Genomic DNA, 27778 nt, shown 5'->3' with positions numbered 1-27778 from the left:
CAGCCTACCTTTAACTTGGAGCCTGACACTCGAGACAATTTTGTTATTACTATTACGCTTCAATTTTAGACAAAAAACACATTTTGAAAGAAAAAAGTGCCAAGAAATACTATAACTTGGATAAGAAACAGTCTCATTTATTAGAGTCTTTCTTGTAGGGAAGAAACCTTCCCCACACACGTCCCCTCACCTGGCTACTCTTCTCTTCCCAAGACAGTCAATTCAGGGAAAAAAGAGGAGTAAAATCTGACTCTGGGGGCCAGCCTAGTGGCGAAGTGGTTAAGTTTGTGCACTCTCCTTCAGCAGCCTGGGGTTCACAGGTTCAGATCCCAGGAATGGACCTCCACATTGCTCACCAAGCCATACTGTGGCAGTGTCCCACATACAAAAAATGGAGGAAGACTGCCACAGATGTTAGCCCAGCGACAGTTTTCCTCAAGCAAAAAAGAGGAAGACTGGCAACAGACGTTAGCTCAGAGCTAGTCGTCCTCACAAAAAAAAAAAGAAAGAAAGAAAAGAAAAGGAAAAACCTGATTCTGGTGTGTGTGTATAAACTTGTCATCCTGGTGAACGGATGGATGGGTGGCTATGTACCAACCAGACGAGGAGGCTGAGTCCTCCAGTGAGGCTTCGGGTGTGTTCTCCTGGGTGTTCCTGGACAAACTGCACTCCATTGCTCACGACCATCCTTACACGGGCCAGGCTCTATGCCAGGCACTGGTCAACTAGAATGGAAGACAAGAGGGGCCTTGCCCTCAAGGAGATGGCACTGGAGTGGGCACCACCAGAGTCTTAGTTTTAGTTACGTGCTTACTGTGTGCCAAGCACCATGCCAAGCGCTATACACACAATTTCTCTGGGAATACTAATGACACTCCCATTGAACAGACATGATCATCTTGTCTTTACAGATAAGGAAACTGAGACTCACAGAGGTTAAATGACCTGATGAAGGACAGACAGCCAGTCAGCGGCAGAAGCAGGTTTCGACCCTGTGTGGCCTAATCTCGGAGCTTCTGTACTTCCTCCTGCAGAAGCTGGACACCTAAACAGACAATTCCACGACATCCATTATCCTACAACAGGGAGAGCCGAAGCAGGGGCTCTGGGGGCAGGGGACTTGTGAGGGTGGTGGGCTATTTAGAGTACTCTAGAACAAACTGATTAGGACACACGACTCATGAGTGGGACCTGAGCAAAGCCCAGCTTCTGAACCCAGTGGAGCACTTTGCTAAACAGCCCACTTTAGAGCACTCGGGACTGTCTTGGAGGGAAATAAAACCACCAACCAGGCTTTCCTCCCAGAGATCCCCGTGGCTAACTGCCTCACCTCTTTCAAAACTGCTTTCAAACATCATCTTCACAAGGAGCTACTCAACCACCTTATTGAAGCTGCACCCTGCCCCCTCACCATCGCTCTGATCTCTTTCCCTGCCCTCCTATTTCTCTGTTGCACTGTTTTCACCTTCCAACCTATGGTACTATCTATGTAACTTACTTACTCACTACGTTTACTGCTTATTCTTATTGTTTACTACTTGAATCCTTTCTTTAGAACATAACGTCAACGACAGGAGGAACTGGTGTCTGTTTTGTTCACCACCAGATCCCAAGTCCCTAGAAGAGTGCCGTGTATACAGCAGGTGCCAATAATATTTGTTAAATTAATAAACGAGTGAAGGAGTGTTGAAAAACAGACTGCGGATGTAAGACTGGGCTGAATGAGTTTGGCAGCCCTTCCCAGCCCTGGCGTTCGGCTCCCACATACAGGAAAAGCATCCTTCCATTTGGGATTCAGGGACACTGGAAGCAAGTTCTCACCCGTCTAGATACATGACTGAGGTCTCACCGGGATTGTGCTTTCGAATGTGGATGAGACCTTCATGTTCAATAAACTCTCATCCTTGGTCTCCCGTGCTTGTCTTCATTCTAGTCTTGTGCTCTCGTGACATGGGCAGTTAAAGAAGAGAATTTAGGGGTTGCCCTGTGGCCGAGTGGTTAAGTTCACGTGCTCTGCTTGGCAGCCCAGGGCTTCACCGGTTCAGATCCTGGGTGCGAACATAGCCCTGCTCATCAAGCCATGCTGAGGTGGCGTCCCGCATGCCACAACAAGGACTCACAACTAAAACATACAACTACGTACTGGGGGGCTTTGGGGAGAAGAAGGAAATAAGTAAATAAATAAAAGAAGAAGAAGAGAATTTAGTGCACACAGCAAAATCCCCCACATCTCAATGGCAGGCAGAACAAACTCTGTGATTTGAGTATTTTTGTGAAAATTCATAGGAGTGTCTTTGTGTCTGAATTCATATAATCTTAAAATTTACAAGAATCCAGTTTCCTTTTTATAAGGTTTCTATAACACATGTGTCAAGTGTCTAGTTTTGAAAGGACTTCATAATTATTTCACTTACAACTTCCTCTGGGTTAATTATGGGAGTCTAAGAGTTGGACGAGGGGACAAGAGTAATACAGTTCTTGACATGCCATCTGAATGCAGGCTGAATGCGGTCTGTAACAAAGCCTTCCGGTTTTCCTTTTACTTATTATGTTGTCTTGTCCCCTTATCAGGGTGAGGAACACTCCACTTCTTTACAGGTTCAAACTGAATTCCAAATTCTGTCTGGAGCACATTTGGGTTTCTACCAGGTCCACTTTCTATTTCAATCCGAGGGGTGGGAGAGATGGAGGGTACCAAAATTTATTCCTGTGTGCTCAAATGTGATCAAACCTCGAGCTCTCACTTGATAGTTAACGTCAAAGACCAACTTTAGCGTCGTCTCTTTCTGTATTAATTCCTTTTTAATGCACATCTCTCTGGTTTCCAAAGCCAGAAAAATCTGCAGTTCATTCTAGATTATTCCCCCTGCCCTAACCCCTTCCCTGGCTATCATTTTGTCCTCAAGTTCTGTCAGTTTACATCTAAATATTTCTTGAATCCGTCCATTTCTCTCCATCCTCACTATGGCTGCCTCGATTATGGCTGCCACACTGCTCTGCTGCTAAGGTCCAAAATCATGAATGAGGCCTGTAAATAGGGTGACCAGTTCATCCAGGTTTGCTCGGGACTGTCCCAGTGTTAAATCTGAAAGTCTTACACGCCAGGACCCTCCCCCTAGTCCTGGCCAAACTGACACTGTTGGCACCCTCCCTGTAAGTCTTGGCAACTCTCTGCTTCCTCTGTGCACTGCAGCCCCACTCACCTTCTTCCAGTGACTTGGACTTTCTTACCTCAAGACCTTCACACGGGCTGGTTTTCTCCCTGGATTGCTTCTGCACTCACTCTTTGTCTGGTTAACTCATCCTCCTCTCCCAGATGCTGGCTGAAATGCCACATCTTCAGATAGCCTTTCACGACCCAGCACCCAGCCCCAAGTTAATTTCTGACCTTGCTCCAGCCTCTCGCTGTATTCTTTACTTTGCCTTCACATCTCTCAATTAGTGGGTTATATTTTGTCTGTGTAGTTACGTGTTTAAAGAAGCACTTTCTTCGTTAAAATTCAGCTCCTCAAAGGCAGACAACGTGTCTGTCTATACAGCTGATTGTCCCCAACACCTTGCCCAGGACCTGGGAAGTATCGAGCCCTCTATAAATACACTTTCAATACATTTACTTTGTATGTGTTTTCCTTTTCCCCTGATTAAACTTACAAGACCTCTTTCTATCCTCCCTCCATCCCTTCTTCTTGCCTTTCTGGTCTCTTGCTGTCTCTCCTTTCTTGCTCTTTCTTTCTTTTCAAGAAACAACTCTTGGAATTAAGTGTTAATGCTACTGTTTTCATGATTTCTTGAACCAATATTTTCTGCTTTTATCAGTATTATTTCCTTCATCTAATTTTCTTAGGTATATTCTTTATTTTAGTTTTTGAGCTCTCAGGCCCATTTGCCAGCTCTCTCTTCCTCCCACCTGCTTTAGCTAGACTGAGCCTGCACTTTTCCTCAAGAGACAGAGCTGTGTCACTTCGTCACTCTTTTGGCACCCGTTGTTTTCTCTGTGGGATATACCCTTCGTTTACTAATCTAACAGGTATTTAACGGCTACCTCCCCACCTTGTCTACTGAACTAATAATTCTTTAAGATCCAGCTCAGCTGTTTCTTGACTGTAACGCTTTCCTGCCTCCACCCCCACTGAGTTCATCCGCTGCTCTGTGCCGCACCCGTACCTGGAGTGGACATCCGTTATAGTACTTACGTTGTGTTGTAACACTTTATTCATACTCCATCTTCCCCACTGAGCTCTGAGCTCCAGGATGACAGTGTCCGACCTCTGTGTCTATTTTGGAGGAGGCTGAGATTCTGGAGGAAAGGGACACACATAATTAGCATGGCTCTCTCTACAGCTTCATCCTCCTAAGAACTAAACAGACCTTCTAAAAAAAAATACATAGAATAAGTCAACAGGAAAATAAGCAAGGAGATGAAGAGACAGAAAAAAATACTGAGTCAGGGACCATGTACATTTTCAACTTGATTAGATAATACCAAGGGAAATTTCTTTATTGGAGGAAAGAAGAAAAACAAGAGAGGGGCAAATACAAAAATGAATTTGATGTAGATGAGAGAGATTTTGAGAAAACTCACACTGATGGACTTGGTCCCCACAAAACATGATTTTGCCGAGTTTGGCAGTGGGGATGGCATACGGACCTTGATCAGAGTGGAACAGGTTTGGAGTACTTTAAGAATATGTTGTGGTCAACCAGTGAAGGATTGAGGACATCAGAACCATCAAAGGGCCAACTAGATAAAGAGCAAATAACTCTTGTGATTTTATTCGGTGCGGCCTCACATTCTAGATATTGAAGGGGGTCATGAGTGGCATGGCTGAGGATGGGAAGGCAGGGGTCATGGAAGTGCACAGAGGTAAGGGCATCAGGGATGCTCACGAGAACCAGCAAAGTGGCTAACCTTGGGCTGAAACAAGCAAGGCCAGAGAGGTGTGAGCACGGAGATCCTGAGCTGACAGACAGCAGGCTCCAGGGGAAGACAGAGCTGAAGATGTGGAAGGAGAAGTCACTGTGATCAGTCGTGGGGATTTCAGAATTCACACTAGGTTTAGGGTAGGTCCAGTCCACATCAGGGTTTCATCCTCTCGCTGGCCAATGACATGCTTTCATGCCATTTGATGGAAATGAAATACAAACTATGAGAGAGTAAAAGAAGAAAACTGGCTAAAGAGTTTTTCAGTCCCTGCAGTGTCTATCAAATCCAATGCCAAGTACTATTCAGGTCTTATAACCTCCCTTGTTCCTGTGTTCTGGCTCCAGTCAGGACACCCCTGGGCCCAGAGCTCCTGAGGTTCATCTGGTGATGGGTCAGGTGTCAGAGCGACTGTCCTAGCTTTCACGGGAGCCTTTGTTCAGGGGCAGCAGGGAGAGAGGGGCCCCTCCTCTTTAATGGTGCTATCAGAACATAGGCTTCTTTGATCTTGTCTGGAATACTGATGGATAAAACTCTCTATGCATTTTATAGGAATATAAAAGACAAACAAGAATGATTTTTAAACACATGAAGCTTTAAGCTACAGATTTGCAGACACATTTTCCCCTTCCTTATTGCCTATCTCTAGTCTTTCTGGGAGGAAACACACATCTTGGTGTTGCTTTCTTTCAAACAAGAGAAAGGAGTCAAAACAGTTAATCTCACACGCTTCCCGTGATAGGGAAAAGGCAGCACACGCTGCTGTAGGAGGAGACCTTGGGAGCAGAGCCAAAGTAGAGGATTTTCCCAATGGGTCCCCATAATGATGCTCTTGGAGGAGGAGAGACTCAGAGTCACCCAAAGGTCCAAGGCGAGGCCAGGCCCATGAAGGATTCAAGTGGATGGAAGTGATGGTCACATCCCGTGAGGAGCCCAAGGAATCATAGCCAGAAGATAAGGGGTGGAGGTGGCCCTGAGGTTAATGACAGGAGAAGACATAAGAAGGACAAACGTACAGGGGCCTACGGTCAAGGTTGGAAACTTCAGCAACTAAGACGGTGGTGTCATAAACAGAAAAGAAAGATGCAGAGAGAAAAGCAAACCTGCACTGGGAATAAGGAATCGGCGGAACTAGTCTGCCTGAGACTATCAGGACACGGCTTCTTCAACTGCGGGTGCGAGAAGCTGGGAAAATCAGAGAGGGGATCACAACCCTGATCACCTTCAAATTCCAATTTAACAGACACCCAAGCTCCATCTTCCTCCTAAGACAGCACATCAGTGCCTCTGTATCCTTAACTGTGCATCTGGAAAATCAGATTCTAAAGCAGCCATTGTGGTGGCTGACATGGAGGGCCTATGGTAATCACGCGACAGCTGTGAGAGCTTTGGTCTTGCAGACCCTCAAACACCTGCCATTTCTTCCCCCCACCTCTGCCCTTCTGTTAGCAACATTCACAGTTGGAAAGATTTAAATCCCTTCATGTGAGTTACTGCACACATGCCAAGTAGATGCTCAATGGTCACCTCGTTCACTCACCATCTGCCAACTTTGTAGGATGTGTGAGTTGAGTTCATGCCTCAAGAAAACGTCACAATTGTTAAATCTCAAGAGTCACCTCCAGATAATCTAAATTTTAAGTATTGAATGTGTAAGTGACACAGGACTGGTGTTTAAAAGCATTTGCATAGGAACTCAATTCGAAACCATCCTGTGGGGCTCAGGCCATTGAGTCAATGTCTCCAGAGGCTCTGGCTCTTCAAACATGAATTCCTCCTGTTTCATTAGTTTGTGCTATTGCTGTGGCTCCCAAGGGGTTACCTTTGGGACAAGAGACTTAACCATGACATTGAGCTTTCAACTGTGTAGGAAATAAACTCAGAAACACCCATCCTTAACCAAATTTGTTTCACTTCAGGGAAAGAACAGATATGGGGTTCTTAAAAATTAACGAGCGGCATTGATATTGAATTTTAGATTAAATGATTTTTACTAAAGCCTCTAAAAGATACCCCTTTTTAGCAGGTCAAAGAGCTCTGCTTCAGAAATGACAGCACAGCCTCCCGGTGAACTGCTTGTGTGCAGTGTCTCTTTTTCTTCTTCCCCTTCCACCTCCTAGAGAAGCTCTTCAGGAGCCTCAGACGGGGGGCTGCTGTGTGGCCAGTTCCAGGGGGACTATTCACATCCGAGTCCATTCACATGACACTCCATCACTGTTAGAGGCGCAGGGGTCAGAGAGAAAACTTGTCCTCGCTGTGTAAATACACAGACAAACCTCTTAAAGAAAGCTTTCTCAGTGTCTTCGGTCAGGCTTCCCAGAAGCAGGGCCTGAGACAGTGACTCTGGTGAAAAGGATTCATTGGAGGAGGGCTCTCTGGAGGGGGTGCAGTGTGAGGGAAGCAGCAGACAGGAGAAGAAAACTAAGCAAAGGGGCTGTCTCAGCTGGAGACTAACTTCTCCCTCGTATCCCAGAAGGCTCTGGTCCACCTTGAGGCCAGGCTTCCGGCTTTTTGTGCCCCAGTCAATCATTGGCCACTGACTGTCCCCTGCGGCCAGGAGTAACCTCCCAGGCAAGGCAGCTCCATTTGAGCAATGAATACTCACAGCAACTGAGGAAAGAGTGTGCCACCAGTGAAGGGGACCCGGGCAGGGCACCAGCAGCATCCACTAGACTTGGGGAAGGAAGGGAAGATCAGAAAAGCAGAGACGGCCTCTCCGAGCAAGCGGCATATAAGCTGAGTCCAGAAGGATAAGTAAGAGCCAGGATAAGTAAGAGACTTGGAGGAAAAGCACGGAGAATGGTGAAGGGAACAGCACTCGCAATGGCCCTGGGGTAGAAAAGAGAATATGGACCTCCTTTCCTCTTCATTCAACGTGCTCTGGCCTCTGATTCTGGGCTGGAGGGAAGTGTGTAGTGGTATTCCTGTAAGGCAAATGCAGGGCAGGCAAAGAGTTTTGTACTTTGGGCTTCTGCAAAGGACCCAACAGATTTGTGGAAGAAAACATCATGAGTAAGCTCTGGGCCCTGAAGATTGCTAGTCTCACCTTTCACGTGCACTCATCTCTGTACAAAAGTATGTTTATCTGTTTTAGGGAGATAAGTGAAGATTCCTTGCCTGGAAACTTTACAAACGTCCAGGAAGGCCAAGCTCTTGGTCTGCAAGGGTGTAGCATCTCCTGTTCTCAAAAGGGTAACATGGACCATCCCTCCCAGGTATGACATCCTATGTGCCATCTAATGATTTGTGGCACCCAAAACTCAATGAAGATAGAACATAGACAGACAGATAGATGGAAGACCAGGATGTTCAAATACAGTTTTCTGGTATATGAATTCTGAGACATCAAAACCTCCCTAGGAAATGAAACACCTGAAGTGTCTAGTGAAGTGGAAGGCACTGGGAAGAACTGACCCTGCGTCCCCTCAGTGTCCCAGCAGGGGGTGTTTGGATGAGCATATTCAACTCAGCAGGAACCGAGCAAGGCAAGTGGCTGCAAAGGGGCAACTGGTAGGTGAGAAGGGCTTCCATTTTGTTTGCAGATAAAAGCTTCTCAGGACATATTTCTTGGATAGTGAATAAAGAGCCCATTGAGGGCTGGCCTCTCACCAACCACTGTAAAGACAAGCTGAAAAGAGAAGAAACAGAGAAAAAGATAGGATAACAAAGGGGGATGGGAGATTTATGGGCTTAGAGCTCCAAATTTAAACATGAGATATGAGAATTTCAACTAAAGATGGTGATTTGGGGACTAATATATACGAAGGTCCTTAAAAACGCCCCCAAAAACCATCTTGTATTTTAAAAAGAACGAATCCGTGGTAATGCTAGTAAACTAGAATGGCAGTCAGCTGGAGGACATCTTGAAGAAATCCGAGAAGACAGAAAGCAGATAGATCTGACTGATGAAAACAGATCACAGAAAGATGTAGACCAAAATGCTGGAGAAAAGAGGGACCCTTCCCACAGGGGTCCTTTGAGAGCTCCAAGCTCCTAGTCCACAAACATCAAGGACAGAGATGAGACAGGGTACAAGCATGAAGGTAACTGGTAAATGAATCACAGGCCAAGTCCTCCCCCAAGGTCTGTTTCCTGACTTCACATCTTTCCCCTCTCTCTCCTTTGCTCACCAACTCCAGCTTCATTGACCTTCTTTATGTCCTTTTAACACGTGAAGTATCTCCCCAGCTCACTGCCTGTGCACTTGCTGTTTCCTGTCTGGAACAATCTACCTCCAGACTTTCACATGGTTGGCTCTTCCTTGTCACTCAGGTCTTGGCTCAAACTTTAGCTGCTCAAAGCATTCTTCTCTGATCACAGTATCTAAATGAGATCCCAACCCCAGCCAGTCACATCACCCTGCTTGCTTTCCTTCAGAGCATGTGTGAATCTCTGAAGTTGTCTGACTCATTTATTTCTTTGTTTCTCGTCACCTGAGGACAGAGGCCTGATCTACTTTGTTTATCAGAGTATCTACAGTAGCTGGAACATCAATACAATGCGGTGTTTGTATCAGTGAGCTCTTGCTGGGTGATAAACTACCCCAAAACTTAGGGGTCTCAAACAACAACTGCTTATTTAGTTCATGATTTGGATCAGCTAGGCAGTTCTTCTTATCTGCGTGAACTCAGTACATCTCTCCCAGGCTCTGTATCCCAGGCATCCATGCTCAGCTGTAAATTGGCTGCTGGTTGGATAATCTAGGGAAGTCTTTGTCACATGCTATGAGTCTGGCAGGCTGTTGGTCAGAGCAACAGAAGCAAATGGGCCACATGCCTCTTGTCATCCTCTTGGGCTTCTTCATAGGAGTGTTATTTTTTTTTTTTGAGGAAGATTAGCCCTAACTGCTGCCAATCCTCCTCTTTTTGCTGAGGAAGACTGGCCCTGAGCTAACATCCGTGCCCAGCTTCCTCTACTTTATATGTGGGACGACTACCACAGCATGGCTTGCCAAGCAGTGCCATGTCCGCAACCGGGATCCAAATCGGCGAACCCCGGGCCACCAAAGCAGAATGTACACACTGAACTGCGGAGCCACCGGGCTGGCTCCCAGGACTGTTAGTTCTGATAGCTCAGAATTCATATGGAAAAAAATGTATTTTTAACTTTCCTGTCTTTTACTTATTTGGGGTTTCTTTTGAGCAAGATTAGCCCTATGCTAACATCAGCCACCAATCCTCCTTTTTTTGCTGAGGAAGACTGGCCCTGAGCTAACATCCATGCCCATCTTCCTCTACTTTATATATGGGATGCCTGCCATAGCATGGCTTGATAAGCAGTGCATAGGTCCACCCCCAGGATCCAAACTGGCAAACCCAGGCCACTGATGTGGAGTGCACGAACTTAACAGCTATGCCGCCAAGCTGGCCCCTTACCTATCTTCTTTATAAGGGCAGCAAGAGACAGCAAGTCCAGTGTGCAAGCGGTTTTCAAGTCTCTCCTTCAGGTCACTGTTCTAGAATCCCAATGATCAAACTAAGCCACAGGGCCAAGCCAGATTCAAGAAGATGGAGAAACAAATGCCACCTCTTGCTAGGAGGGGCTCCAAAGTCACATTGCAGAGGGGCATGGACACAGGATAGACAGAATTTTCAGCCATTTTGCCACTCTTATCATACTGCTCAATATATGTGTATATATATATGTGTGTGTATATATATATATACACACACACATATATATATATACATATGATGAATATTTTTGATTTAAAAGACTGCATCTGGGAAGGCTGGGCTAGTTGGACCACATCTCTCTTCCCTGCCCTCCTCCCAAATATATACAGCAGACAGCAGAGGCTTTTGGCCCCCACATAAAAATCCTAGCTGTGCACGCTGAAGAAAGTGACCTGCTTACATGCAGATGCCTCCTCATTTGAGTGTAGAACCATGAATGGGAAGCAAAGCAGAGTCTGAGGAAACTCTGGAACATCCAGCAGGCACCTTAATGAAAAAGGAGAGGCAACACAGCTTTTCTCAAGAAGGAACACATCAAAATAATTCACTGCTCAAGTCAAGTCCTCCCTTTTTTGACTTGCTCTCCACAGCCGGCTGACCCCCACAACTCTGAACTGTCATTTTCCAGTTATGGCACCAGACCCACCAGTACAGGCTCATCCAGGGAGCAGTTTCTTGGCAGAGAGAGCTACACAAATCCAAATGGAACTCCCACCGCTTAACAGCCTAGATCTTTATTCACAAACAAGAACTAACAGCCAAGGGTCAACAAATGTGAAGAAAAAAAAATCACATACGTGACTCACATTAAGATTAACAAGTAAAATAATTGTGTTTTTAGGAAATAAAGATCATTCAGGAAACAAAACAACGTTAAAAGAGTAAGAAATGACTCTAGTGAGATAGGAAAGATGGCACGTGCAAAAGCAAGAACAGACTGCTGCTGCAAAAAAGGAGTAATCAGAGGACGAAAATGAGTGCCTGGGAATTAAAAATATGTTTGACACTAAAACAATTCAGTGGACAGACTGACTAAGAGAATGGGGATGGTTAACAACATGTCAGTGATCTGGTGATAAAGTCAGTGGAATCTTGCAGACCAGAGCCAAAGGCAGAATGATGGCACATAGGAGAGAAATGTGAAGCAGCATACATGTCTGCCCTTTCTTTTATCGGGGTTCTGGAGGCAGAGAACAGAGGTAATAAAAGGGAGGAAAAATTCAGTAGAAGATAATTTCTGTGAGACAAAGGCTACAGGGGTTTCTGAAGGCCCCCTCCTTTTTTTTAAGGAAGATTAGCCATGAGCTAACATCTGCTGCCAATCCTCCTCTTTTTGCTGAGGAAGGCTGGCCTTCAGCTAACATCCATGCCCATCTTCCTCTACTTTATATGTGTGACGCCTACCACAGCATGGCTTGCCATCAGTGCCATGTCCGCACGCGGGATCCAAACGGGTGCACCCCAGGCCACTGAAGTGGAACATGTGCCCTTAACCACTGTGCCACCAGGTCGGCCCAGAAGCCCCTTTTATATGGGCACTAATCCCATTCCTCAGGGCTCTGCCCTCATGACCTAATCACCTCCCAAAGGCCCCACCTCCTAATACCATCCCATTGGGCCTTAGGATTTAACAAAGGAATTTTGGGGAGACACAACATTTAGGCCACAGCAACGGGGCCAAAGAAAATGGTGTCATGAATTTTGCTTTGGGCATCGGAAATACTAGAAAAAGGAGGTGTTATTTCTGTTCCACTGTGAAGGACAAATATCAATTCCCACTGAGAGGCAAGGCATTACAGGCAGAAGGAAGAGTATATCAGTAGAAGTAGAAAGGTCTGAAATTTCCTGACAGGTTTGGAGAAAGAGATCAGTAGTTTAGTGTGGCGAGAGTCTGAGATCTATGGCAGGAAGTGAATACACATGAATCTGAAATGATAGGATTGTGCCAGATTGTAAAGAGCTCACATGCTATTCTGAGAGGCTTTTCTACCTGACACTATACATAGTTGGGAACCCTTGGAGAATTTTATGCAGCAGAGTGACATATTCACAATCTACTTAGCTCAGAATCATGAATAGAAAGTGGGTACTTTCTGATGAGCCATTCCGCAGACTCACCTAGATGTAAAAACTCAAGAGTACACAGAGAATTTCAATAGCACTAGGAACCAGAAATATTTCACCATTACCTGCTAGAAAACCGGAAGAACTTCCATGAGTTAAACCTTTAAAGCTTACAGGTAGACTGGTGGAACCATTCATGGTAAAATATTTCAAGAAATCTCACAAGCATAGACTTTCTTTCATCAGAGCGAAGGAATTAAAATCTCCCTCAGTATGGAAACTATTTAGTAGAGGATTCAGAGTCTTTAACACCCTCATCCAGCATCAGTTGTGAGCTGAAACGTGCATGTGGAAGGAAAGGAGCTGTGGGGCGGCCATGGTGAAGTTGTAGCTTTTAGCCACGAATGCAGAAACAGCCCATCCAGGAATGAGTTTTAAATACTGTACAAAGACAATAAGGTAGTGGTATCTCAATATTTCTTCTTAGACATCAGGTTATTATTTTAAAGAATGAGTGACTTTTTAAACTAGAAAGTTTCATGACACTTGGCTATTTTAAACTAGATATCTGGCAGCCAGCCCCAGTGGCCTAGTGCTTAAAGTTTGGCACACTTTGCTTCGGTGGCCCAGGTTCGGTTCCCAGGTACGGACCTACACCACCCATCTGCCATGCTAATGGCAGCTCACATACACACCCACAAAAAACCAGTGACATCCGCCATCATGGTGGAGTGAGCTCTTCCCTTAGACTCTCTCCCCAAGACACAATGCAAAGGACATTCATAAACCAACAGAGAACATTCCCACAACACAACAGACGTCTGAGAGACCCAGGCAGCCATACATTTGAAGGTGGAGGTGCTGTACCCCCGGGATGAAGTGGAAGGAGGTAGGGGGATCTCCTCTTCCTCCTTGACGGTGATCTAGGGCACAGGACTGCATGTGGCTCTGTGAGGAGAGTGGGAAGGGGCAGCTCTCCGCAGGAACACCTTTACTCTTGGAGCTGCCTACAGCTGTGGGAAAGCCCCACACAGAGGAGGCCAAGGAATTGCAGGGGCATCTTTATCAAGCAAGCACCCCGGCGGGGGGGGGGGGGGGGGAGACAGCAAGTGCAGAGCAGAATGCCCCCAGGATTCTGCATGCAAAACAAAGCACCTCTCCCTCCACTTGACACACCAGCTCAGCCAGAGGAAGGGACTCCTACCAGAGCACATGCACACACATTTCTAAAGCAGCAGCAGTGAGCGGGCAACGGCAGACGTGCCCAGTCAGCACAGATTCCAAAGGACAGGCACAGATGCCAGGGATCGCGGTGGGCTCAGAATACACAGCTCCTGCCCCTCCCACTGGTAGCAAGTAGAATCTGCGATCAGATACTTCCACTAAGGGGAAGCACAAATCCACCCCCTGAAATAGTACAAAAAGACACTTTAATACTCCAGACCAGAAGGAAAAGTGACAAGCACCCAGAAATCAATCTTGTCCTGAAGCCACAAAAATTTACAATATAAACGAAAGACCATTCAAAATAGCTATCATTAAAAAAATCAATGAGTTACAAGAAAACTTGGGAAAGCAGTTCAATGAAATCAGGAACAAAATTTAATGAACAGACAGAATTCTTCACAAAAGAGACTGAAACTATAAATAAAAACCCATCAGAAATGTTGGAGATGAAAGACACAATGAATGAGATAAAGAAAAATCTGGAGTCCTTGAATAACAGGGCTGATTTATGGAACACAGAAGCAGCAGCTTGGAGGACAGAAACATAGAAATGCTTCAGAAGAAGGAGGCGGAACTAAGATAAAAAAGAAATGAAAAAATTCTCCCAGAATCATCCGACTCAATTAGGAAATGCAACAGAAGGATTATAGGTATGCCAGAGGAAGAAGGGAGAGAAAGGAACAGAAAGCTTGTTCAAAGAAATAATAGCTGAGAACTTCTCAAACTTGGGGAAGAAACTGGATTTACAAGTAAAAGAAGCTAACTGAGGAGCTGGCCCCATGGCCGAGTGGTTAATTTCACACGCTCCGCTGCAGGTGGCCCAGTGTTTTGTTGGTTCGAATCCTGGGCGCGGACATGGCACTGCTCATCAAAACCACGATGAGGCGGTGTCCCACATGCCACAAGTAGAAGGACCCACAACTAAGAATATACAACTATGTACCAGGGGGCTGTGGGGAGAAAAAGGAAAAAAATAAAATCTTTAAAAAAAAAAAAAAAGCAGCTAACCGAACTCCTAATTGTATCAATGTAAAAACACCTTCTCCAAGGCATATGTTAGTGAAACTGGCAAAAGTAAATGACAAAGAAAAAATATTAAGGGTAGCAAGGCAGGAGAAAATAACCTACAAAGGAACCCCTAGCAGGCTTTCACTGAATTTCCCAGCAGAAACCTTACAGGCTAGGAGAGAACAGAACAATATCCTCAAAATTCTGAAAAACAGAAACTTTCAGCCAAGAAGACTCTATCCATCGAAATTATCCTTCAGATATGATGGAGAAATAAAAACTTTCCCAGATAAACAAAAGCGGAGGGAGTTCATTGCCACAAGACTCCCTCATATCAGAAAGAAAAAGAAAGGGTTAAAAAAGCCTTGAGCAAAGAGATAAATAGGCAGACAAAATCAGAAAACTGCAGTTCTCTATCAGGACAGGATAGCAACCAATTATAATATTGAAGATAAAGGAAAGGAACACATCAAAAATAACCGTAATCTCATCATTTTAACCACAAACTCACATCAGAAAACGGAAGTTAGGACAAAAGTAACTTAGAAGGGAATGAAGAAAGGGATGGAACCTGCTTTAGACTAAGGAAAGAAGAGGCCATCAGGAAATGGACTATCTCATCTATGAGATTTTTCAGATAAACCTCATGGCAACCACTAAACAAACAATCAGAACAGAGACACAAAGGATACATACGGAGAAAATCATTCTAGAGAACTACCAAACTAAACTGGCAGTCCGAAATACAAAGGACAAGAAACAAGGGAAATACAGAACGACCAGAAAACAAGTGATAAAATGGCAGCAGTAAGCCCTCATAGATCAATCATCACTCTAAATGTAAATGGATTGAATTCTCCAATCAAAAGAGAGAGAGTGTAGGCCTGGGCCAGTGGCTCAGCAGTTAAGTGCACATGTTCTGCTTTGGCGGTCCGGGGTGCGCCAGTTAGGATCCCAGGTGTGGACATGGCACAGCTTGGCAAGCCATGCTGTGGTAGGCGTCCCACATATAAAGTAGAGGAAGATGGACACGGATGTTGGCTCAGGGCCAGTCTTCCTCAGCAAAAAGAGGAGGATTGGCAGCAGATGTTAGCTCAGGGCTAATCTTCCTCAAAAAAAAAAAAAAAAAAGAGAGAGAGAGTGGTGGGATGGATTAAAAAATAAGACCCAACATTATGCTGCCTCCAGGAAACAGATCTCAGCTCTAAAGACAAACAAAGGCTCAGAGTGAACTGACGGAAGATGAGACTCCAAGGTAATGGCAAACAAAAGAAGCAGGTGTTGCCGTCCTTAGACAAAACCGACTTCAAGATTAAACAAGCAATGGAGTGACATCAGCATCATGGTGGAGTGAGCTTGCCCGGGACTCTCTCCCCTCCAAGATACAACAAAAAGGAGCAACCCTATTCCAAAAGAAAATACCCTAAAAGCACAAAAATCCTCGGAGAGTCACGGCAGCCACACGACAGAGGGGGGAGAGGCTGGAGCCCTGCCTCAGAGGAGCCGGCACAGGGTAAGAGAGAACTCTGCTCCCTCCCCTAAAGACTGTGGTCACTGCCAGGGAGGCTCTGTGACAGAAGGAGTGGGGGAGGGGTTGCGCGTCTGTGGAATCACCCAGGACTCCCTAGGGCCCTGGCGGCCTAAAGGGAAGCCCTTTAACAGGGCAAAAGCTTTCACTCAGGGGTGACCTCATCAAGCCAAGACCACAGGAGACCAGACAGCGAGAGCTGATCGGGAAACCCGGGACTGCACGCAGGAGAAAGTGCCCCTCCCCCGACCCGCACTGCGCTGGGCCAGCTCAGCTGAAGGTGGAGGGCTCAGAATACACGGCTCTCGACCCCCATCCACTGGCAACAGGCTGTAACTGCAACAGAATACTATCACAATGGGAAAAAGACTCATCCTTCCAGCATCAGGCAATTCATCAAATCTCCAGACCAGAGAGAAAATAAGCACCCAGAATTCAGTCCTGAGGATGCAGAAATAAGTAAACTAAGCAACAATGAATTCAAAAGAGCTATTGTCAAAAAACTCAATGAGGTAAAAGAGAACATAGAGAAACAATTCAACGAGTTCAGGAGCTAGTCCACAAAACAGATTGAAACTATAAAGAAGAATCAATCAGAAATATTAGAGATGAAAGACACAATGGAAGCTATAAAACAAAATACAGATTCCCTGAATGCTCGTGTGGACACCACAGAGGAGCGACATGTTGAAATGCTCCAGACAGAGGAGGAGAGAGAACTGAGACTAAAAAGAAATGAAGAAAGTCTCCGAGAAATATCCAACTCAATGAGAAAATACAACATAAGAATCATAGGTATTGAATAAGGTGAAGATAAGGAGAGTAGAGCAGAACGCGTGCTCACAGAAATAACAGCAGACAACTTCCCAAATCTAGACAATGAGAGGGAAACGTGTCTGGAGGAAGCCTTCAGATCTCCTAGATGTGTCCAAGTAAAAAGACCTACTGCAAGGCATATAGTAGTAAAACTGGCAAAAATGAATGACAAAGAAAGAATACTCAGGGCAGCAAGGCAGAAGAAAATACCCTACAAAGGAACCCCTATCAGATAAGCAGACTTCTCTGCAGAAACCTTACAAGCTAGAAGAGAATGGAATGACATATCCAAAATTTTAAAAGATAAAAATCTTCAGCCAAGTATACTCTACCCAGCAAAAACATCCTTCAGATATGAGGGAGAAATTAAAACTTTCCCAGACAAACAATGCTAAGGGACTTCGTAGCCATGAGACCCATCCTCCCACACCAAGAAATCCTCAAGAAGGCCCTCATACCTGAAAAAATGACAAAGGGGAGAGAGGGGTCACAAAACACAGAGTAAGGAGACCAACAGATAGACAGGATCAGAACAGGATAGCAAATATTCAACTACGGCATTAGGCTAAAGGGAAGGAATACACCAAAAACAAAGACAATCTTGTCACTTTAACCACAAACTCATGACACAAGCTGGAATAAGATATGAGAATAATAACTTAGGAGGCGAGGTGGAAAGGGACTGAATCAGTTTAGACCAAGGAAGTAAGAGGTCATCTGAAAAGGGACTATGTTATGCACGAGATTCTGAATACAAACTTCAGGTCAGCCACTAAACTAAAAAGCAGAACAGAGACACAAAAAAGAAATAAGGAAAAAACAAAGACACACAGCATAAAAAACGGCATAATTCAATGGGTAGACCAAAACACACAGGACGAGAAACAAAGGAAATGCAGGAAAACTGGAAAACGAGTGATATAATGACAGCATTAAGCCGTCATACATCAATAATCACCTTCAATGGAAATGGACTGAACTCTCCAATAAAAAGACACAGAGTGGCAAGATGGATTAAAGAACAAGATCCAATAATTTGTAGCCTCCACGAAACTCATCTCAGCTCCAATGACAAGGACAGGCTCAGAGTGAAGAGGTGGAAGACGAGACTCCAAGCTAACAGCAAACAAAAGAAAGCAGATGTCGCAATACTTACATCAGACAAAGCAGACTTCAAGACAAGGCAGGTAAAGAGATACAAAGAGGGGCAGTATACAATGATCAAAGGGACACTCCATCAAGAAGAATAATAACACTTATAAATATCTATGCACCCAACACAGGAGCAGCAAAGTTCATAAAGCAACTGTTAACAAACCTAAAAGAAGATATTAAAAATAACACAAGGGAGGATGGAACACTTCCTAACACATTCTACGAGGCCAGCATCACTGATACCAAAGCCTGAGAGGGACAGCACAAAAAAGGAGAACTACAGGCTAATATCGCTGATGAACATGGATGCAAAAATTCTCAACAAAATTTTGGCAACCTGAATTCAGCAATACGTCAAAAGGATCATACATCATGATCAAGTGGGATTCATACCAGGGACACAGGGATGGTTCAACATCCGCAAATCAATCAATGTGATACACCACATCAACAAATTGAAGAATAAAAACCACATGATCATCTCAATAGATGCAGAGAAAGCACTTGACAAGATCCAACAGCCATTTATGATAAAAACTATGAAAAACAATAGGGATACAAGGAAATTACCTCAACATAATAAAGGCCATATATGACAAATCCACAGCCAATATCATACTCAAAGGGCAAAAACTGAGCGCCATCCCCCTGAGAACAGGAACGAGACAAGGATGCCCACTATCATCACTCTTATTCAACATAGTACTGGAGGTTTTGGCCAGAGCAATTAGGCAAGAGAAAAGAATAAATGGAATCCAAATAGGGGGTGAAGAAGTGAAACTCTCGCTGTTTGCACACGACATGAGCTTGTATATAGAAAACCCCCCAAAATCCACTGGAAAACTAATACAAATAATTAACAACTACAGTAAATTTGCAGGGTACAGAGTCAACTTACAAAATTCAGTTGCTTTTCTATACTCCAACAACAAACTTACACAAAGGGAACTCAAAAATATAATTCCATTTGCCAGCGTACCTAAAAAACTTAAGTACCTAGGAATAAATTTAACCAAGGAAGTGAAGGACTTATGCAAAGAAAACTATAAGACATGAGTGAGAGAAATTGATAGTGACTTAAACAGATGTTAAGAGACTCCTTGCTCATGGATTGGAAGAATAAACATAGGTAAAATGTCCATACTACACAAAGGAATCTACAGATTCAATGCAATCCCTATCAGCATCCCACTGACATTCTTGACGGAAACAGAGCAAGGAATACTAAAATTCATATGGGGCAAAGATCTCGAATTGCTAAGGCAATCCTGAGAAAAAAGAACAAAGCTGGAGGTATCACAATCCCTGACTTCAAAATGTACTACAAAGCCATAGTGACCAAAATGGCATGGTACTGGTACAAAAACTGGCACACAGATCAATGGAACAGAACTGAAAGCCCAGAAATAAAACCACACATCTATGGTCAGCTAATCTTTGACAAAGGTGCCAAGAACATACAATGGAGAAAAGACAGTCTCTTCACTACTATCTCATGACTAGGTACTTAAGCAAAGAACTGGAAATCAATGATTCAGAGAGACTTATGTACCCCTATGTTCCTTGCAGCATTATTCACAATAGCCAAGACACGGAAGCAAACCAAGTGCCCATCAACTGACAACTGGATGAAGATGTCATATACGTACATACACACACACATATATATATATTTACACACACACACACACACACACACACACACACAATGCAATACTACTCAGCCATAAAAAAAGACAAACTTGTCCTATTCACAACAACGTGGATGGAACTTGAGGGTGTTATGTTAAGTGAAATAAACCAGACAGAGAAAGGCAAACACCATGTGATTTCACTCATACATGGAAGGTAAACACACGAACAAAGAGAACGGTTTACTGGTTACCAGAGGGGAAGAGGGGAGGGAGCTGGGCATGGGGGAAAGGGGCACATTGATATGGCGACGAACAAATTATAACGGACCACTGACATTTCACAAGGTTATAAACTCTTTTGACCTCAATTAGAAAAAAAGAGGAAGATTGGCGGCAGATGTTAGCTCTGGACGAATCTTCATCAGCAGAAAGAAATAAAAATAAAAAAAATAAACTAGAAATGTGGCTCAAGGCTGTGCACATCACCGAGTTCTCCAACTTCAGAGCAGGAACAAGGAAAAGATCACATAGCAACCTGATACGAACTAAGTAGAAATTACGTCTAACTAATAGGAAAAGGCTGTCCATTTCTCGCTCCTTCGTGAATACGCCGACGTGGAAATCAGAACATATATCTCAGCCATATGTCTTTGTCTTACTTTTCTTCAAGACTGTACAGCATGAACATAGAAACGTTCAGCTGAAAAGTCAGGAGAAGAGTCCTTGAAAGACTTCTATTTGAGGAAACAGAACTATATTTTAGAAAGCTTCTGCTGTGTTTGTGTTCTCAGGAAAATTCAGGAAACTGTTTGCTCTATGAAGCAAGAAATGAAAACTTGTATAAGTTGAGGGACTGAGCTGTAAAGGGAGAGGGTGGCAAGGGAGAAATAGACAAAAGGAAAAAGAGAAAGTATTTGGGAAAGAATAAAATTTCCCTTGAGATTACATGCAGCTTAGAAACAATCAAGATCAGTTTTTACATCACTGGGAATTGAATCAATAATGTTGAAGCCATTCTTGAGAAACTCTCTCAGAAAGAAGGAGATAAAGGAAAAGAGAGAAAATAAGAAGAAGATTCCAGAGATGGAAAAAGATTTTCAATAGAAGAATGATTGGCATGTCTGAGGGAGAGAGCAGAGCAGATGAGAAAAATAATCTTTAAACACATCTCAGAGAAAACTTTCTTCAACTCAAGGAGGGCCCCGATCATCAAAAGGAACACATCAGATATGAGGCCAAATTGATGAGAAAAAAATATGACCATAACACATATTGAGAAAGTTTTGGAACTTCAAGAATAAATAAAATTCTCTAGGGATTTAGGAAGAAAGAGAAAAAAAGGTCACATTGGAATTAGATTGCTCATCTGCAATTCTAGGATACAATGGAGCAATGTATGTGGACAAAGACGAGGGACAAAACTGTGTGAGATAAGCATTCGATACCCAATCTCTCACCCATGAGCGAAGACAAAAACAAAAAGATTTACACTAATGTGCAAAGACTCCCAAGATACACTATTCCATCTAGCAACAATACTAGAAACACAGTTAAAAGATGAGTCAGACTCAGAAAAAATAGGAGCAACACGTAAAATAGACAAATGGTTAACATCCACACTGAAGAAGGAGCTCTCAAAACCCAACTAAGAAATTGCTAAGGGGTAGGAATAAATAATTGACTGAGAAATAAATACAGATGACCAATAGGCAGCAAGGACACAATCCATTAATTAAAAATGAAACTGGCATCGAAATACCATCGGATCAAGAAAACAACAGGAAGAACATCACGTGTGGGAAAGGCCTGTGAAAATCGATACCGGGAAGAACTCTGGGAGAGCCTTCAGGGTCTGGAAGATCAAGACAGCTCCCTGGATCCAAAACTCTCCACAGTCATACAATCGACCTCCTCCAAATCATACAGTCAACAAGGAGAACCAACGAAGCCACACAGAAGCAAGCCTGTAGCGTCACAAGATGGCCAAGATGACCACAACCTTCAAATGACCTGCAAGTTCAGAAAGAAATGCCAACTTCCAGCCCAGCTCCGACCACGACTGAAAGCCTTTGGCAGAGTGGAGAATTGCAAGGTTTAAGACTCCATGGAAAGGACAAGGTCATGGAGGAATCAGATAAAACACATCAAACCACCCTCAAAAGAGGAAGTCCAACACTACCTGCTGAAATATGCAACACAGGCGAAGGACTCGGTAGTCCTGGGCAGTGGCCACGAGCACGCTGCTGCAAGGGGAAAGGCTCTGGAGGTGTCAGCTTGGAGAAGCACTGCTTCTAAGGGAGAACCAGAAATTGGCAAAAGAGGCTGTGCTCCTCCGAGACGGGGCCATAAGGAAAGAGGATGGAAGGAAAGAAAAAAGGAATAGGAAGGATTTTGCATAAAGGAAAGAGAAACAAAATATACCCCTTAATTCCCAATTGCGTTATGTTGAAAGAAACTGCGCTTCACCATCCTGACAGAAGTGGGCTCTCTCACACTAGGAACCCTGTCCATACAACATCCAGGAACAGGAAAAAAAAAATTCCATACAAAGTTACTGTAAGAAGAAGAAAAACTGAATCATAACATTTCAGTCGTTCAAAATTTCTCCTCTGCTCCTCCAAAAACAAGAAGGAGAAAAAATACAGCACAACACTCCACATTTAATTATTTCAAACACGCATCGGAAGATGTTAAAAAAAGAAAAACAAACATCTAGAATTAGAAAGCCACATATTAAGGCAGAAACGGACACAGCACAGAAACACCGTGAGATCCGATCAATCTCTTTTAAAAGACAACAACTAATAAACTAAAACTAGAAGGTGCCTTAACAATCCCGTACAAGAGGGAGAGCTGCACTCCTCAGAACCCATCGAGACCAACGTCACTATCTTCTTCACGTCTGTCCTTCCAGCAAGACTTGGTTCCAAGGAGCCAAGACCACGGGGGCCGCTTCAGCGCCCGACTCCCGGGCACCGCACCCCCAGGCTGGCCCCGTGCCCGGCACACACCGCCCGTGCCATGAACGCGTGACGCGCACGAAGAGACCCCCTGGCGCCCCGCGCCGCACAGCTGTCCCGCGACCTGACGGGCACCTCTTGGCGCACAAGCCTGTTCCTCAGGGACACGCTCGCCTCCCACCAGCCCCCAGGCCCACGCCCCCAGGCACCTCTCCCAGATGGAATCATCTTCGCAGGCGCCCAGGACGTCCGTGTCCGGCGAGCAGGAAGAGCGGGAGCTGAAGGAGGGCCACCTCAGGCCAGCGGCCATGGCTGTGGAGCGCCCGGGCTGCTGTGCCCAGCGGGGACACGGAGCGGCGTCCACGGACACCGGGGGAACGGACGAGCCCGGCCCCGGAGAGAGCAGCAGAGCGCGGCCGGACTCCGCCAGGCTCGGCTAGGCAGGCGCGGCTCATGGACGCCTCCCAAGATGGCGGCCCAGCAGAGGCGTGCTACTTGGCGCCGCGGCCCAGACGCTCCCAGGCCGTTGCCCCGCCCCCTCCAGCGGTGGACTGCGGACAGGGACAGGGACACCCTCCTGGGAGAACTCCTGGGGCCCCGCCCACACGTTTCTGACCTTCGCGGAGCGGGAAGGTGCGCTGACAGGGACGCGGGGTCACCGCTATGCTCTCGGGGAACTGCAGCCTCGGGTTCCTCGAGAGGCCGCGGAGATTCTCACGGCTGACCAAGAACTTTTAGACAGAAAAGCATGAAACAGTATGTCTGAATTACAACTGCGCTGATGACCACCAAGGCAATGCAGAGAGTGTCATGAGGACATATAACAGGGGCACGATCTTGACTGCAGGTGTCAGAAAGGCCTCCTTGAGGGATCCATATCTGAGAGAAACCAAAAAACCCTGGAGTCATCTTTGATTCCTCTGTCTCCCCCACATCCAGTCTGTCAGCACATAATATCAGCTCATTTCCTCTTCAAAATGGACCCAGAATCTGACAGACTCTCAGAACTTGCTCTGCTACCATCCTGATCCAAGCCACAGCATCTCTGACTTGGAATATTCCAGTACCACTCACTCATCTCCCTTTTCTAGCCTTGTCTCCTACCGTCTATTCTCCACAGAGAAGCTGACGTGATCCTGTGAAAAGTCAAGTCACGTCACCTCCTTCTCCAGTTCAAAATCCTCCAATGGTGCCTACCTCAGAGGAAAAGTTAGGGCCTTACAAGAGCCTACAGCATCTGTACCCACGGCCACCCAGATTCCATCTGCTACTCTTCTCCATCTCACTCAGGCTGGCCCTGTGGCTCCTGGAACAGGGGAGGCCAGCTCCTGCCTCAGGGCCTTTCTGCTCTCTGTTCTCTCTGTCTGGACACCGTTAACCCCTATATCCACAGGACTCACTCCCTCGCCCTCCACAAGTCTTTCCCCAGCATTAACTTCATTGGAGCCTTCGCTGGCCATCCCATCTCCAGTCACAACTCCTTCCAACACTCCTACTGCATCTATCACCACCTGACATGCCAGATATTTTCCTTATTGTCTTTCTGGCTGTCTCCCTCCTGGAATAAATGCTGCCTAAGAGCTCCAGTTTTGTCTGTTTTGTTCACTTCTGTATCCATGCTAGAACACTGTCTCCAGAAACTGAGTAGGCACTCAGTAGAGAGTGTTGAGTGGCTGCCTCCATCTGAGAGATGACGTGGAAGCACTGCGGCAGGGAGGGTGGGAGAAAGCATTGCGGGCAGAGGGAACAGTGTGCTGACAGGCGCCAAGGGAGGCAGGAACAGGGCACATTTGAAGAACAGAAAGGATCCCTTAGGGAAGGGGGGAGTGGTGTGAAGGGAGGCTGGAGAAGCAGGACAGAGCAGGCAGGGTGGTGGAGACCACATAAGGAACTTTGGTCTTTTTACAACAGCCACAAGAAGCTAGTAAACTAGGGAGTGACAGGATAAAATATGCCCTTTACAAACCTCTGCATTCACTATGAGATATGGGTTTGGAGGAGGGAACAGTGACTGGGGTCCTCAGTCACCAGACTAGTGCCATAGCTCAGCCCACAGGTGACCTGAGCTTGGACTGAGATGGCGGAAGCACAGGTGGAGAAAAGGAGGTAGATTCCAGAAATATCGAACAAATAAAATCAACAGGTCTGGGTGATTGATCACATAAGGTGGTACACCAAAGGGCAGTTCCAAGCTGACTCCTACATTTGGTACTTGGGAACTGAATGAACAATGGCCCCATTCACTGGGTTTTGGGGTGGGGTAACAAGGAGGAGAACACGCGAAGATGATGCGAGAGCACAGTTTTGGAAATCATGAATTTGAGATCATTCTGAGACATCCTAACGGATCTTCCCAACTGGCAGTGGGTATCCAGGTGGCGTGATCAGATGATGAAAGGTGAGGTGTGTCATGCAATGTCCTGTAGGTTTTTACCTCATGGCTGATGGGGCATCAAAGGTTGTAACTGACAAAGTGACAGGATAAGATTTGTGATTCTGCTAAATCACCCTGGCCACAGCATGATCACTGGGGTGGGGGAGGGGGTTAGACCAGAAGCAGGTCCAACACCAAGGACGTGGTGCAATTGACCAGGTGAGAGAACAGACCTGAGCAAGGGCTGCAGCGGTGGGGACGGAAAAGAGCACAGACCTCCCTTTGTCACCACCCATCTCCCCCACAGCTGCTGGGAGTTTTCTACAACACACCCCAGATCATGTCAGTTCTTCCACTTAAAACCCCTCACGACCTTCCATTAGACTTGACACCTTCTACATCTCATTCTCCCACAACCTCAATGGAATTCTCTCTTGCCACCCATTCCCCCACCCGATGTCAATGTCTCCTGACACACTATTCTGCTTCAATCTGCATCCTGTTTAGCTCATGCTGTTTTCTCCTGCCTGGCAAACACCTATTTATCTTTCTAAAACTCACTTCCTCCTCTGTGAAAAGAAGAAAAGAAGTGCTGACATCCAGGAGCTGCTCCGGTACCACGAGCCAGGCTTTCCTGTTGTTAGAAGCTGGCCTTGTGCTCACACAAGCCATGCTGTTCACCTGTTGGACATAAACTTCTCACAGACACCAGCACAAGGTCATGCTGCAACAGCAATGATGTGAGACAAAACAAGACCACTTCATCATTTTGCCTAAACAGACAAACACAAGGCCGTCGTGCCATCCAGAAAATACCAAACATCCCTCTCTCCTGCCTGAAGTGAGCAACTGTGGGTTCTTTATGAATTACGGCGTTTGTCTCACTCTAGTCACAACTCCTTCTAGAAAGGATTGATTGAGCTACACGATCACAGGATTGTCCCTGCCTCCTCTCAGCACCCAGTCCAGAGCAAATCCCTGCTTCCTTGAACCCTCCCCAAACTATCCAACCAAAGGCCAAATCCTGTAAGTTCTTTCTAACGCCCTCATCCTGATAGGCCCCAGAGTTCCCTATGATGTGAGGCCTCCCTCATTACAAAGAGCAATTAAACCCAACTGGTTTACCTACTGATGTGTTTCTGGTGGTCTTTGCTGGAGGACATTGCAGTAGGATAGGTTGGTTAAGTTTCTTGGAGGAAGTGAATGGAGTTCCAATCTGAAGGCTTCTATTTTCTATGTTAAGCATACTCAAAACATCACCCATATTATCTTGAGAATGAAGGGTTGGGGGGAGTAAATCAGAAGTTTGTGGAAAACGTCTGAATTATATATTCTGGAGCACGGGAGAGTGACTTGACAAGAGAATCCTACTAGAATGGTCAGGCTCTGTGAGGGCACAGGGGAGGTGGGGTGACATGAACTCAAAGTAGTACCCAGCTGCCCCGCTCTGAGTCCTATCTCCGGTACTCAAGACAAAAATGGGTAGTTTGGTTTTGGGTTTACTGGGACTAAAGGGCAAGGGAGAGGAAGGCATTGCCAAGAGAATTAATCATGGATGGACTATGAAGTCCAAGCTCAGCTGAGAGGTAACAGCATAGAGGAAGCATCTAAAGGATAGAGTACACCATGGAGGGCCTGAGGAAAAATATGCTGAGGGCCTAGCTGAATTAAGTGACCAAGCAAGCTGGAAAGAAGAGATCAGGGCTGGAGGGTGCTGCACTGCTCATTTGTCAGGTGGTGCAGCATCAGGATGCAAATCCAGGGTATTATGGTGGGAATGGGGACAGGTGGATGAGAAGAGGTCAGCAGTACAGATGAGGTATTGAAGAAAATGAGTACCCCGTGTGCAGGCTCAGTCCTCCGCATGCACACTGAAGTCAACTAGGATGACAGCAAGAATTGAGGCAGAGAGGAAAGCTGTGGGCCAGGCGATCAAGTCTTCAATGAAACAGGGGACTAATTAGGCAGAAAAGAGTAATGAGGAGGAGAGGGTGCTCCAGCTGGGGACTATAGATCTCAAAGAAATGGTGTGGGAGGACAAAGAGCAGAGAGGACATAAATCTCGTACCCCCTAATCCTGAGATCTGCAGGCACCACTTGACGGGGCTTCAAGAAAAGGATATTCCATAGGCAGGGCCAGGGCCAAGGCAAAGAGAGGGAGGGAAGGGCTAAGAAGAGGCTGAGGAAATAGAGGAGGCTGGCAATTATGGAGTGGTAATTTCAAGGACATTGTGAGGCTTTGGGGGGTCATTGTTAAAAAAATTAAGAGTGGAGAGCTGACTTAGGGTCGCAGCATGATGGGAAGATAAGGAGACGAGAGAATGGGGAGTGGGGAGAATTTAGCTATCATGGTAAGCACTCAACAGATATCTGCTGAAACAAGTGGAATTATTAGGCATAAATCTAGTGTATCCAATCTGAAGAGTCCTAACTATCAGACTGTAGGAGTGACAGCACGAGGTCATGATGACGGTGATGGTGATGGTGATGGTTTGAGGATGATGGGGTGGTGGTCATGACAATAACTACCAAACTTGAACACCTACTGTGTGCCAAGGACTGTTGGAAGCACTCCACATTTAATCCTCACAACCCCCATGAGACAGATGACCTCAACAGGGTCCCCAGATGGGCT

At 45.5% G+C, this 27778-nt stretch overlaps 1 pseudogene; it reads right to left on the bottom strand.

Annotated features, from left to right (window-relative positions):
- LOC138919016 (heparan sulfate glucosamine 3-O-sulfotransferase 4-like) overlaps positions 1 to 27778 on the bottom strand; it is a 145801-nt pseudogene that overhangs the window by 1124 nt on the left and 116899 nt on the right.

The sequence above is a fragment of the Equus caballus genome, chromosome 19 (assembly GCF_041296265.1).
Source record: "Equus caballus isolate H_3958 breed thoroughbred chromosome 19, TB-T2T, whole genome shotgun sequence".
NCBI lineage: Eukaryota > Metazoa > Chordata > Mammalia > Perissodactyla > Equidae > Equus > Equus caballus.
The sequence above is the reverse complement of the archived record's forward strand: the minus strand, read 5'-3'. Positions and strand labels throughout refer to the sequence as shown.